This window comes from Nelumbo nucifera, chromosome 1 (assembly GCF_055504915.1).
Source record: "Nelumbo nucifera cultivar China Antique chromosome 1, China Antique-T2T, whole genome shotgun sequence".
Lineage (NCBI taxonomy): Eukaryota > Viridiplantae > Streptophyta > Magnoliopsida > Proteales > Nelumbonaceae > Nelumbo > Nelumbo nucifera.
Genome location: NC_142649.1, coordinates 88,664,859 through 88,680,476, shown reverse-complemented (window position 1 = coordinate 88,680,476; position 15,618 = coordinate 88,664,859).

The following is a 15,618-nucleotide window of genomic DNA, read 5'->3' as shown; positions in this document are numbered from 1 at the left end:
CCCTGTCCTCTCTAGTCTCTATTTGTTGTGGTTTCAATCTTAATTATGGTTGCTTACTTATAAGAACTGAGCTTGTACCATTCATCCAACATTGTTAGTTTGGGTATTTACAACTGAATTGCCTTACTTCTTTTTAAATTGGGCATTGGTAATTCGAATGGTTGTTTGTCAGTTTTTTGTTCATATTTCATGTTAATATTATCTTTTATGTTTTGGAGAAAGAATTCGAAAGGGAATTGAATCTTATTTATATATACACGCCAGGGGTACTCTCTCCTTTCGCCAAACGCCAGTAATTTAATTTAATTATTGATGGAGGGGTTGGTAATAGCAACCGCCCCATCAGATTGTAATTATAAATAATTAATAATTATTGTTATTATAAATAATTAATTATATAATTAATGGTTATAATTAATAATTACTGTTATTATAAATATTGTTAATAAATAGATATTTACTTTAATTTTACTTTAAATTAAACTTGTAAATACTGTTATTAATAAATACTGCTAATAAATTTAGTCGTTATTGTTAAAAGTATTTATTAATACTTTTAACAATATTTATAATAATGGTAATTATTAATTTAATGAATATTGTTAATAAATCCTATTCATAAATGTAATAAGTACTGTTATATTAAAATAACTAAATAATATTATTAAAACTATCATTATTGATTATTTAATAAAATATTATAATTACTTACTATTATTGATAAATATTGTTAAAAATTAAATATTTAATAAATAATGTTAACAAAAATCAGCAAAAATAATGTTTGTTTTTCTACTTATTGAATTTATTTGATTTGAATTTTTGGGTTTTGTGATTTGAAGATTGTTACATAATAATAGTTAAAAATGCTATTTGAGTTTAGCTTAATGAATTGCTTCAGGGTTCTAAATATCGACACGGCCCGATATGCCCAGTATCGGTGCTTTTTTTTATGTTTTACTTTTTTTTTCCAAAATCAGTTCAGAGGGGTCGGTTTTAGGCCTAACTACCGTGGCTTACTTGATACAACCCCTGTAAGGGCGTATAGGGAAGCCACCAGCATGATATGTGTCGGATGATACGGGCCAATATGTGCCAATACTTTGAACCTTGGATTGCCTTGGTTTACATTCATAGACTTTGTGCTTTGAAGATTGTTGCATGTTGTAAGTTAAAAATATTGCTATTTCATTTTTTATGTAGCACAATCCGGTCACTCCTATCTGGCACTCGCGTGGCTCCTGGAAGGTACTTGAGAAGCAGAAGAATCCCGGAGGGAGTTACCTAGCGGGAACACTCCGATGATTAAGTTAGTACTCGATAAGAGAAGCAAGGAGAAAATGAAGGCTACGAGTGAAGATAGCGCGCATATAGAAGATCAAGATGATACCTCTCCTCCCTGATACTAAGCTCCTTATAGCAGAAATCCGTTACCTCTGGCCCATTGGCCTCTGACAGGGCGGGTATAACCGTCACTGCCAACCGGTCGCAGCCGTTATTGGCAGGGCTGAGCTGGCACGTGCGGGGCCGTCACTGTTGGGTACGTGCCTGTCAGGTGTAAGACACCTTCTAAATGTGACAGGTACGATGCTGCCTGACAAGGGACATGGCTACTGTCTCCAGGCTTGTCGGGTATGGCAGTCAGGCAGGAGATCCCCTTGATCTCCTTCATGCAGCTTGCCGAGCTGCCACATACCGGGCTGCATCGAGGCAGATCGGTCCCTGTCTCGAAGCATCGAGGTGCTCCCTCCCAAGGGGGGGGGGAGCTTGGGGTTCCTTAGGGGGGAGCCCGGGCTCTTCGAGCTAGACGGGAGACTGACTCACTAAGGTGTTAGTCCTCGGCGAGTTGTCAGTCTTCAACCCGGCGCTTCCTTCCCGTCGAGTCGAGATCGTGCTGTCAGGCTGAACTGTTCACCAAGCCAGGTCATGCACACGTGTTCTCAGGCCACGAAGCTGGGCCAAACCGTCCTCCATCAATTGGCCCCCACTCCCTGTGCTGGGGACGGGGCCCCAGTGCGAGGAGTTCACGGTTCGTTGGGCGGGTTTGACTCAGAACTCACACTGTCACGTTAGACGGCTTAACGGCCGGACCGGTTGGGTACTCAGTTTTTTATGGGAAAAAACCCATGTCGCGTGCAACTCATGCGCGGACGTCACGCACTTTATGCTGCGCGGATGCCAAAAAATGCGCTAAATCAAATTCGCATTGAGAGTCCCGCAGCTGGTTTCTTTGAGGTCCGTTGGATTGATCCAATCTTGATCGTTGGTCGCCAGGCCCCGCGTCTATAAATAGCGGGGTTCTGGCATTTTCTTCGCTGCTAAGTATTTTTCGCCTTGAGCTCGCGTCTAAGGTCTCCAGCTCGGGTCTTTCAGCTCGGTTTCGCCTATTTCCAATGAGTCCCTGAGTCTTTCCTTCTTTCTTTTTTCTTTCTTCTTTTCTCAGCCCGTTCTCCTTTATGTCTAGCGAGAGTAGCTTTTCGGATGAGCCCGAGGTAGGCACCTCGGGTCGTGGTGACCCTTCCCCGACCCGGCCTTCCCGCGAGGCACGGGCAGCCTCGGGTAAGTTGGCTTCCACCTCTCATCGAGGTCGGATGCCGGACCAGTTCGGTTCCTCTACCCTGATGCCAGAGAGGCTTCAAGACCTCGTCCAGCAGTTCAACCTTCCTTCTGAATACTTCTACAGCCTTCCCACCGGCAATTTTCCCTGGGAGCACGATCCGGATGAGGTCGTGATCTTCAGGGAACAGCTCGTCAACAGGCTTCGTCTCCCTCTTCACCCCCTTATCCCCGAGGTGTTGGGGCGTTTCAATATCACGCTGGATCAGCTCCACCCCAACTCCATTCGGAATTTGGTGGGAACCATTTCCCTCTGCCACGAAAAGCAGTTCTCTTTGGACGCAGACATACTCTGCTCCATATTGTTGATTAAAAAGAGCACCTCTAGTCCTCCCCCTGAGCATGGGTAGGTCTACTACTTGTCTCCTCGCCCAGGCTTCAAGCTATTGCACAAGTTTCCGAGTAAGGTCCCGGCTTTGAAGTGGGACTACTTTGTGGTCCGGGCCAGCACAGGGTAGCCCTTCCTCACCAGCTGGAGGGTGGCTACTTAGACGACTAGCATCGCCCTCAACCAGCAGACTTGGGAGACCTTCCATTCGTGGGCTCAGGCTGAGCTCGATCATCAGGAATACATCACCGAAGAGAAGATCGTTCAGGCCGGTTTGAGCTCGGGTAGGTTTATTTCTGTCTTTTGGCGCTTTGCTTTTATCTGCTTATCATTTTTTGGGGTTTACTGACGCCAACTTTGTTGTAGGTCCCATGGACGAGGAAGAGAGAATCACAACTACCAGGCTCTTCAACCAAATGAAGAGGAGGAAGAAGTGGATTGCCAAGAAGACTACCAAAAAGGCTCGTATGGGGTCACCGGAGCTCCCTCCCCCGAACCTGATCATTCCCGGGTTTATGCCCCTGAGACTGAGCTCAACAATGCCCCTCCGGTGATAGATCTAGAGGGTGATGTTCCACCCCAAAGACCTGAGGCTGCTGGGGGGCTGGAGAACGAGCCAGCCGGGGCTGCTGCTGAGGCTCCGAACTCTGCTGGGGCGGCTGCTGAGGCTATAGAGGGGTTGGCTCAGCATACTGCAGACGTGGCGGCGTCTAGCTTAGGGACCGAAGAGGAGGAGTCCATCTGGGATCCCGAGGTCAGCCTCGACCGAAGTAAGAGGGGCGTCATCAATGCAGAAGTTGTGAGTTGGGCCGAATTCTCCCCAGTCAGCTCGGGGGTCGCGCTGCAACCCACCTCATGGTGGTAAGTTCGTTTTCCGTGAGCCAACACTCTATCCCACCCACCCCCTTCTCTCTCCCTCTTTCTCTCTTTTTTTTTTTGTTGACTAGTTTCCTTCTGCTAGGCGAACACTGTCGTGCACGCCTTAACTTTTCAATCTGACAAACACCTGAGGCGCGCTTTGGCTGTTGAGGAGTCATCCCGCGTGGCTGATGCCGAGCTGAAGGCAACACAAGACAAGGTCCATCAGTTGGACAGTGCTGGCGCCTCCCAGAAAGGTCTGAATGACACCTTGGCACTAGAGAGGGAGGAGCTGGCCCAAGAACAAGATAGACTGAAGGCCGTAGTGAACGGGCTCCGAGTTGGTCAGGAAGCCCTAAAACTCGAGGTGGAAAGCCTCAAAATGGCCCAGAAGGCTTCACAACTCGAGATGCAGGCCCTCAAGGAAACCAAGGAGGCCCTAGAGCGCGAGGTGGAGTCTCTCAAGGCCGATATCGAGGAGAAGACGGAGATCTTTCATGACGCTCTGGAACAGACCAAGGTTCTGTCCGCCATCGACTACGTCAAGTCCTCGAGGTTCGACAACGTAATGTCAAAGGCCTACCGTAGGGGGTTCAAGCTCAATCGATGGTGGATAAGGCATACCTACCCCAACCTGGATATAAGTGCCTTCACTTCTTTCAACATCACGGATGACATGGCACGCCAGGCCGCGGATGACCCAGACTCTGAAGATGATGGCGGCAACGGGGAGGCTGACGCCACCGATCTGACTGATTCTACCCTGAAGAAACCCCGAGTAAGGCCGATGAGCCTCCCAAGTAGTCAGGCGCTCCTTGTATTCTGGGCCTGCAAGCTCGATTTCCCTCTCTTTTGTACTGAACGTATTTATGTAATGGAGCTTATATAATGAAGAACATTCTTTGCCAAACACTTGTGCAATTCTATTTTACTTGCCGAAGTGGTCGTCTTACTCTGAACTGTTAGGCTACTAGGCCGATTACCCGAAGTGTGGGTTCCTCAACTATCATGGTCCCGAACTGTATTCCAACACTTAGCAGTCGTAGCCTTGTGTACACCGAGGTGAGTGACATAGCTGGGTACATGCCCGACCTGTTTGCACCCGGGTCAAGTTGGCATTGGTTGTCCCTTACGGGTTTAACTTGTTGCATGCCAGGGCGGGCTATCTGTCACAGGGTTCTCGGCCGAAATGCCCGTGCCTTAGGCATTGCAAGCACTTAGCCTATGTTGATGAGGCAACTAGGTCTTGTATGCTGCCGAGGTCTTTTCATTAACTCGGCATTCTAGACCTTAGGCTGGAGGAGTGGCTCGTTGCCCACTCTCGGAGTCTGCCCATGCCATAGAGGCGATTGGGTCTTGTTGTGCCGAGGTCACGTTAGCTCGGCATTCTGTCCCTTAGGCTTTGGGAGTGGCTCGTGGCCTACTCGGTTCTTACAGATAGTATTGTCTTAAGTTGACAATATTCCATGCCCGAGGCACTTGTTTCCCTTCGAGGGTCTCGAGCTTGTATGTTCCTTCCTCGAGTACTCGTTTCACTCGGTAAGGACCTTTCTAGTTGGACCCGAGCTTGCTAGCGCCGGGCTCAGGTACCATAACTTTACGAAGGACCAGGTCACCAATGCAGAGGTTCCACTTCTTGACCCTGGCGTTATAGTACCGAGCTACTCTCTGCTGGTAGGCTGCGGTCCTAATGTACGTGAGGTCCCTTACTTCGTCGAGTAGGTCGAGGTTAGTACGTAGCTCATTTTTGTTTGTCTGATCACTGTATGCTTCTAGTCGTAGTGTGAGGACTTCGATCTCTATGGGGATGATCGCTTCAGTGCCATAGGTGAGGTTGAAGGGTGTTTATCCCGTGGCGGTCTTCTCCATGGTCCGGTAGGCCCATAGAACACTGGGTAGCTCATCTGCCCACAACCCTTTAGCCTGGTCCAGCCGCACCTTCAATCCGCGGAGGATGGCTCTATTCGTGACTTCTGCCTGACCGTTTGCTTGAGGGTGTGCGACTGAAATAAAATTTTGTCAGATTCCCATGTCTTGGCACCAGTCTTGGAATTTGATTTCCTCGAATTGCTTGCCGTTGTCAGAAATCAATACCCGAGGTAACCCAAAGCGGCACACGATGTTCTTCCAAAAGAAATTCTTGACGTTCCGGGTTGTGATCGTTACAAGAGGCTCAGCTTCTACCCACTTAGTGAAGTAGTCCACTGCTACTACTAAGAACTTCCTCCCACCCGTTGCTGGCGGGAATGGCCCGAGTAGATCAATGCCCCACTACGCGGAGGGCCACGGGCTGGTGAGATACTTGAGATCAGCAGTGGGTTGGTGGTGAATATTGGCGTGCCTCTGGCATTTGTCACATTTTCTAATGAGCTCAATAGCATTTGCCTTCATTGTTGGCCAATAATACCTCTGTCGAAGTGCCTTTTGGGCGAGGGCCTTGCCCCCCAAGTGTCCACCGCATAGACCCTCATGAGTGTCGCGGAGTATGAACTCGGCCTCGGAAGGTCGCAAGCAACGCAGGTAGGAGAGCGTGTAAGATCTTTGGTATAGCCGTTCATCTATTATGACGCATTTGGCTGCTTGGCGCTGCACCCTTCTTGCTGCATTGCGATCTGCAAGGAGGGTCCCGTGTAGCAAGAAGCTCGCGAGCGGGTTAATCCAGCTCGGCTCTGCTTGAATGACGGGAGCGACCTCCTCTGCCCCCATGAGAATGCTAGGCCGAGGCAGGTCCTCTATGTATACGGTTCTCATGGTGATGTCGCTGGTGCTGGCTAACCTGGACAGGGCGTCGGCCTCAGCGTTCTCCGACCTAGGGATTTGTTTGATGAAGTGTGACTGGAAGTTGAGCAGGGCCTCTTTGACTTTGGCCAAGTAGGCGACCATGGTTGGCTCGCGAGCATCGTACTCGCCAGTGACCTGATTGATCATGAGCTGGGAGTCGCTGCAGATAATGATGTGCTTGGCTTTTACTTCTCTGGCTAGAGCTAGTCCGGCTATCAATGCCTCGTACTCTGCTTCATTGTTAGATGTCGTGAACTCGAAGCGTAGCGCGTACGCCAATTTCGTGCCACTTGGTCCATGTAGAACTATTCCAGCTCCACTGCCCTGTTGATTCGAGGAGCCATCTACGTGAAGGATCCAGGTCTCCTCATCCCAGTTCACGCTTGGCCGAACTAGGAGAGATGTCACGTTGGCTGCTACCTCACGGGACTCGGACTGAACCGGCCTGGGAGCTTTGGGCTTGCCCGAGCTGGGAGCCTCATGCTCAACCGGCCTGGGGATTCGGAGCTGAATGTGCACTCGGTGATGAAATCTGCTAAGGCTTGGGCCTTAATGGCAGTTCACGGCTTGTATTGGAGGTCATACTCGCTGAGCTCAACGGCCCATTTCATCAACCGACCAGAGACCTCAGGCTTAAGTAAGACTTGCCTTAGAGGTTTATCAGTGAGGACGATAACAGTGTGAGCCTGGAAGTACGGGCGGAGCTTCCGAGCTGAAATTACCAGTGCGTACGCTAGCTTTTCTATCTCTGGATATCTCGTCTCTGCTCCCTGTAATACTTTACTATCATAATAGATGGGTCATTGAACCCAATCTACTTCCTTTATTAGTACCGAATTGACCACTTCGCCGCTTGCCGAGAGGTACATTTCTAAAACATCGCCCTCCTCGGGCCGGGTTAAGATCGACACACTAGTGAGGTATGTCTTGAGCTCGTCGAAGGCGAGCTGACAATCTTGGGTCCACTCAAACCCTTTGCTCTTGATTGCCTTAAAGAACGGCAGACAACGGTTCGCCAATTTGGACATGAAGCGGCTCAGGGCGGCTATGCGGCCATTCAACCTCTGAACCTCCTCTAACTTTCGGGGTGGTCTCATATTTAAGATGCCTTAATGTTATTCGGGTTGGCCTCAATGCCCCGCTGGTTAACGATGTATCCTAGGAACTTGCCCGAGGTTGCACCGAATACACACTTGTTTGGTTCAATCTCATATTAAACTTATGCAAAATTTCAAAATAAAATGCAAGTCATGTATTAGTTCATGCGAAAATTGAGTTTTGACGACCATGTCGTCTACATAGCATTCTACTTTTCTGCCAATTAATGGCGCAAACAACTTATTTACAAGTCTTTGAAAGGTTGCCCCTGCGTTTTTCAACCCGAAGGGCATAACCTTGTAACAGTACAGACCGAACTCTGTGATGAAGGTAGTCTTTTCTTCGTCCGCCGGGTCCATCTTTATTTGGTTATAGCCCGAATAGGCATCTAAGAAACTCAGCAACTCGTGCCCTGAGGTCGCATCCACCAAACGGTCATTTCTGGGGAGCGGGAAGCAGTCTTTCGGGCAGGTTCGGTTTAGGTCAGTGTAGTCGACGCACATGCGCCACTTGCCGTTAGCCTTCTTTACCAGAACGGGGTTGGCTACCCAGCTCGGGTAATGGACTGCTCTTATGAAGTCAGCTGTGAGGAGCTTCTTGACCTCCTCATCGACCGCTTCCACCGCTCTGGGGCTAGGTTGCGTTTCTTCTGTCTAACGGACCTAACTACAGGATCAGTATTCAACTTGTGAGTTATAAGGTCGGGGTCTATACCGGGCATCTCTACCGCGGACCATGCAAAAATATCTAAATTTTGAAGTAAGAAACTTACCAGTTCAGATCGTTGAGGTTCTTGGACGGAAGCACCAATCTGAAGAGTCCGGGTTGGGTCTACTGCTGAGGTTAGGACTGCGACTGTTTCTTCCGTGGGCGTGACTCGTTCTTCGCCTTGTTCAGTAGGGCGCTCTAGTTCGAGGTCGTCGGCGACCTTGGTCTTTCCCTTCAGGGCGGCGACATAACACTTGCGGGACTCGAGCTAGTCACCCCGCGCTACTCCCACATCGAAGTCTGTAGGGAACTTCATAGCCAAATGATAGGTGGAGACCACCGCCCGTAGAAAATGGGTGATCGGCCGACCTATTATGGCATTGTATGGGGAGGGGGTCGCGACCACTAGAAAGTTGTGGTTGAATCTGATCACGCAGGGCCATGTGCCAACTTCCACAGGTACTGTTATTTTCCCAAGGGGTCGGACTTCTTCTCCGCTGAAGCGCACCAAAGGAGTGTCCGCGGGCTTCAAATCACTTTTCTGCAATTGAAGCTGGTCGAATGCGGCTTTGAAGAGAATATCCGCCGAGCTACTCGAGTCAACGAGTACGCGCCTGACCTCGAAGTCGTTGATCCTCAGCTTTATCACAAGTGCGTCATCGTGGGGGTAGTGGACCCCTCGTGCATCATCTTTTGTGAAGAAAATTGGCTCTTCTGTCTTCGGCCGCTTTGGAGGATTCTGTTCTTCCCAGGCAGCTTCACGAACTGACGTCTGATCTGCTGCTGAAGTACAACCCGCGACGTTGAACCTCCCACTATCACGTGGATCGTGCCCCGAACCGGCCTCTCTTCCGGAGGCCGCCTCTGTGACTGTTCGGCCGGCCTGCTGCTGGACTCGAGAGCATCCTTACCGTGCTCCCCTTGCCGACCTGTTTTATTATTATTATTATAATTGTACAAAATTTCTTAAATATCCGCGACGAATGAGCTCCTCGATCTCGTCGCGGAGGTTTTTACAATTTTCGGTACTATGACCGTGATCTCTGTGAAAACTGCAGTACAAGTTCTTATTTCTTTCATTCGGATTCCCCCTCAAACAGGGTGGCCACTTCACATACGGGGCATCCTTAATCGCCATCAGGATTTCGGCCCGCTTCGCGTTCAGTGGGGTGTAGTCAGTTCGGTCCGCTATTGGAGCTCGGAATGACTGATCCGGCTTTGTTCCCCGAGCTGCATCTTTTTTCTTTCGGCTATCCCCTTGGTTGGGAGGCTCTCCTTCCCTTTTCCTCTTCTCGGGTGCGCCCTCGCCCTTTTGGTTGATCTCTTCCTCCGTGGCTATAAACCTGTCCGCAAGCTTAAGAAATTCAGTTATGGTCACCGGTTGGTTGACGACTATGTGCCATTTGAACTCTTTATGCGTCACGCCTTTCTTGGCTGCTGCGAGGCACACGACGGGGTCCAAGCGCGGTATCTGCATACACGCATCATTGAACCACTTGATATAGCTTCGGATGGACTCTCCCTCTCTCTGCACTATGCTGAGGAGACTTTCTTCAGTTCGCAGGCACCGCTTGCTGGTGACGAAGTGGGACGTGAAGGCTTGCGCGAACTGCGCCCAACTTCTTATCGATCTAGGTGCCAGGTTCCGGTACCATGTACGAGCTGCTCCTCTAAAAGTGGTGGAGAAGGCAACACACATGCACGACTCACTAGCTCTCGCCAGGTGCATCTGCGATTGGAAAGCATCCATGTGATCATTTGGGTCGAACGACCACTCGTACTTGTCAAGAGGGGGGAGCTTGAAGTCTTAAGGCATTGGGACTGCCAGGAGCTCGGGAGATAGGGGAGACTGGACTGAAAGGAGGGGAGCCTTGGCATTGCCTGAGCTTACCTCTTCTTTGCCTCCGAGCTCGGGCAGGTCGTGGGTGGCAGATCGGCGAGCTCGGCGGCGGCGTTTCTGCTTCTTGGAGGGCTCGACGTTGGTGCTGCTCACCTCCGTGCTGTCAGGAATGGTGTGCACAGGAAGTAGCTCAGGCCGCTGTTGATGGCTGCGGACAGAGGGATCCTGTTTGGAGCCTGCAGCCATGATCTCAAACCGGTTCTCTAGGAACGGGGTATCGGGCTTCGAGGGCTGAGGAGATGTGGACCTGGCGAGCTGGGGTCCTCCTGATCTGACTGCCCGTGGTGAGGCCGGAGTGGCTGGTCTTCCTTGTTTGCTGCGGGAGGAGGCCTGTCTCCTAGGAGGGTTCTGGGGGGGCCTCTCCTTGGCGAGAAAGGTGCTCCTCCTGACGGCGAGACCTGGCTCGCTGCGAGGCTGGGCGCCGAGGAGGGAGCTGTGACTGTTGAAGCTGAGGTTGGGGCAGCTGAGGGAATTGCTGCAGATACTGGTACTGGGAGACCTGGTGTAGTACCTGTTGCTGATAGATCTGGAACTGTTGAAACTGTTGCATTTGAGCCTGCATGGTCCGCATGCACTGCACCAAGTCCTCCAGTTGGTTCGAGTTGGCCGCTGGGGGCACAACTGAGGGTCCGGTGAAGGTTGTTCCGACTATGGTAGGGAGTGGAGCAACGACGGGTGCCCCTGTAAGAGGCACGTTCAAACTAGGGATCCCGTCCGCTGAGAGGGAGATGGTGAACTGTCCGTTATAGACAGTAGGAAGCTGGGGCTGTTCCCTGGAGTTATCCATCTCCATGCTTCATCTGATGTTGCTTGAGGAAGCCATGAGTGTTGAGTTTTCAAGGAAGAAAGAGCTGTGAAAGTTTAGAGAAAGGCTTTTCGAAGCGTTTCCCACAAACGACGCCAAATGATGTAGCGCAATCCGGTCACTCCTAGCTGGCACTCGCGTGGCTCCTGGAAGGTACCTGAGAAGAAGAAGAATCCCGGAGGGAGTTACCCGGCGGGAACACTCCGATGATTAAGTTAGTACTCGATAGGAGAAGCAAGGAGAAAATGAAGGCTAAGATCAAGATGATACCTCTCCTCCTTGATACTAAGCTCCATATAGCAGAAATCCATTACCTCTAGCCCATTGGCCTCTGATAGGGCGGGTATAACCGCCACTGCCAACCTACCATAGTTGTTATTGGCAGGGCTGAGCTGGCACATGCAGGGCCGTCACTGCTGGGTACGTGCCTGTCAGGTGTAAGACACCTTCTAAATGTGACAGGTACGATGCTGCTTGACGAGGGACATGGCTACTGTCTCTAGGCTTGTCGGGTACGGCGGTCGGGCAGGAGATCTCCTTGATCTCCTTCATGCAGCTTGCCGAGTTGCCACATACCGGGCTGCATTGAGGCAGATCGATCCCTGCCTCGAAGCACCGAGGTGCTCCCTCCCAAGGGGGGGGGGGCTTGGGGTTCCTTAGGGGGAGCCCAGGCTCTTCGAGCTAGACGGGAGACTAACTCACTGAGGTGTTAGTCCTCGGCGAGTTGTCAGTCTTTGACCCGACGCTTCCTTCCCGTCAAGTCGAGATCGTGCTGTCAGGCTGAACTGTTCACCAAGCCAGGTCATGCGCACATGTTCTCAGGCCACGGGGCTGGGCCAAACCGTCCTCCATCAATTTTCTTTTTGTTTTTTGGAATTTGATAACTATTATACTTAAAATTGTCAAATAATGTAACAATAACAATTGCCAAATAATTATAAAAATTATCAAATGTAAGTTAAAAGAAATTACCATTATTAGACATAAATTACCAATATTTATAAAAAATTACTAAAAATAAATCAAATGAAATTATCACAAATTAGTAGACTTTAGGATGATAATTACTTGAAATTATCAAATAATATAATCCTAAATACATTAAACTAATTTGCCAAAAATTATCATAAATTAGTAGAAATGTCCAAAAATAGCCACTAAATTCCATAAAATTGATAAATTACTAAAATTTACCAATAAACTATGATATAATAAATATAATACATTAGTATATATTTACCAAGAAATTAGTTTATAATAGAAATTACCAGAAATTAGTAGAAATTATATAATAGAACTAATTTCCACTAATTGACCAATAAACTATTATATAATAAGTATATATTGACCAAGAATTCTCATAAATTAATATAATGAGAATTACCAGAAATTAGTAAAAAATAACCACTAATTTCCATAAAATATTATATTTACCAAGAATTATCATAAATTTTTATATAATAGAAATTACCATAAATTAGTAGAACTTAGGGAAAGTAACCACTAATTTCCATAAAATATGATAAAATAGATGAAATTAGTATAACTTTGTAAAAATAACCATTAAATTCCAAAAATTAGTAGAACTTAGATGATAATTACTTCAAATTATCAAATAATATGAACTTAAATAAATTACAATAAATTGTCAAAAATTGTATTTCATTTTCCCATTCATCGCACGGGTCCCTACTGGTAAAGAATTAAACAAAGAACTTCTGTCTTGGATCTTCTCTCCATCAAATACATATTTTTCATGGATATCACTTTCTTGAGTGCACCCCGACCCCAAGGTGGCAATTTCAGCACATTCCTCTTTAGACAAGGTCTACAAGATGATAATATTCGGCTCGGGTGGTTGTCCAGACTTAAAAAAACCATTTTCAAGTCTGATGAAAATGATTTAGACTTGTGGATTCTTTCTTTTTCTAGTGTTGCAAAATTTTCATTAATTGATTTTTATTTTGAAAATTAGAAGAATAGTAGAGGGTAAATTCAACATTTCATTTCTTTTCGTAAACACTTAGAGGTGATGTCAATGCTCAGAAATAGTTGGAATACTTTAAGATAATATATAAACAATAAGGGTTGAGTTAGTTAATTAGCTAAACCATAAAAAAATACTCAAAAATAGTGACAAATAACAAACAAAATTAAGTAGCTGGTGTGTATGACTTTTTTTTCTCCTTTGGGCCAAGATGTACAACCTGTTCTAACCAAGATGGAGGCTGAACCTACCAGAAAGGCAGAAGCCAACGTCAAGCAAACATTTTTCCTTTGGGCCAAGACATGGGCCGCTTTGCTATTCCCAATCTATACCATATATACCACCCCTTGAATCTTCTTGACTGAAAATAGTTTAGGCCCATGTTAGGTTTGATCCGAAACAAACTTGATCTAATATTAAGAATTTTGGTTATTACACCGGCTGGAAATGTTTGAAAAAATAAATAGAGAATGCCTATATATCTTGTTAGGCTTACATATATTTATTTCATTTAATCTGCTAACTAATGAGAAATCATAGTAGTTCAAGATCCGATATAATCTTTAAAGCATTGCCATTAAAATTTTTGCATCATATCAAGGTATATGGGCCTACCAAGGCGCCTAAGCCTTGTTTTTTGAATTTATTTTCGCTCCTTGAATTAACATCCCCCTTAGTTACAATAAAAAAAAAGGAATTAACACCCCATTGAATGCACATGTAACAAGGGACTTTGAAAACTAAAAATAAAAGTTAGTAGTCGCCCTATAAACCACATCCTGTTTGTGAATTTGGCATCAATCGACGGGCAGAATTCAGTCCGCCCCTAGGTGGAGTTAGGATTTCCTAGGGGTAGACTGAATCTTGCCCAATTCACAGGCTTGATTAAGAAATGAGTCAAGATTGAGTTTATGAGTTTTTGACTCGAGCCGAGTTTGAGTCTTATACTATTCAACTTGGCTTGATTCGAATCCACCCCTAAGAGAAAGGCCAGGCTTATTAACTCTCAAGCATTTGTTATTGGTGATGCTACTCGAGCCAATTTTGGGCTTTTTATGAGCTAGATCTAGCACTAGATTAAGAAAAAGGGTAAATTACAAAGACCCCCTCATACTATGGGGTCTGTGATAAAGACCCCCCTGTATTTCGTTTTGCGACAAAACCCCCTTTATACTATGATTACGAGACAAACACCCCCTTCTGTTAGCTTTCCGTCCAAAAAGACTGTTATAATATTTTTTAATCCCCATACTACCCTTTTAAATAGAAATTTTAACTAGATCTCTAGTTCAACAGTTCGCTTGAACAAGAAGTTCGCTTGTGTGATGTTGAAAAGTTCAAGCACACGACTCTTGAGTCCATTTCAACAGAGATCTCTGTTCAAATATCTCTGTTTGAGTCCAGTTCAACAGATATCTCTGTTGAACAGTTCGCTTGGCAGAGATCTCTGGGATGATAAGCCCATTTCAACAGCCAGAGATCTCTGGAACGATGTTGAACAGTTCGCTTGGCAGAGATCTCTGAGTCGAAAGTCGTAAGAATGGGCAGTACTGGCTTTCACGGCCAATGCTGCCATGTCGGAAGCCGTCATGCGGTAGTGCTGCCATTTCAAGAGCCAGAGATCTCTGAGTTGGAAGCCGTAGGAATGGGCGGTACTGGGTTTCACGGCCAATGCTGCCATGTCGGAAGCCGTCAGGCGATAGTGCATCCGGGTGAGGGGGAGCTGTCCATACTGGAGTTGCTGGGCGGAGTGCAAGGGTGGAATGAGGGAGTCGTAGAAAAACTTGTCGGAGTTGTAGATGAAGCACGACGACGTCTCCATTTCGAGGGCCTGGGATAGTGGGATACCGTAACGGGGGATGTGTACTCGCGGAGCTTGCCGTCGGCGGAGATGACTTTGACTGTTGGGGAAGCAGAGGATTGCACCAGATCAGTTTGGATAGTAAGTGTTTGGGAAAATTCCTGTGAACGCCAAAAGACAGAGAGAGGGAGAGGGTGAACGTGACCAAGCTCGTGGATTGCACCAGATCAGTTTGGATAATTGATTAAGATCTAGAGGGAGAGAACCGCGGAGAGATTTCTTGGGAAGTTGATGCCAGTGACTCGATTGGCATTGTCACAGGTAATGCCGGTCTATATGCAGGGATTGTTGCCTGACCAGTCTGAAGGGCACCTACAAAGCGAGGCCGCGACCTTTTAAGACGTGAAATTGCAGAAGTGCAAATTCAGAGAAAAGACTTCACTATGTTTTTTATTATTTTAATTAAGTTTCTTATTCTTCATATGTTTCTTTCAGGCACGATTCTGTTCTCTCCATTAACACTTAAATGAGTTTCTAAATCTGAAAGAAAAAACAGCGAAAGCAACTTCTCATCATCAACATCAATGATATGGTACGCAATTCGGCCGGTCCTAGCCGTCAACAATCTTGCCTCTGGCTGGAGCAGAAGGTGCCTGAAACGGGGAAGAAAGCGAGTATCTCCGGGGAGGGACCCGGGTGAGAGTGCTCCGAAGCTCAAGTTAGTATCCTCAAAGGC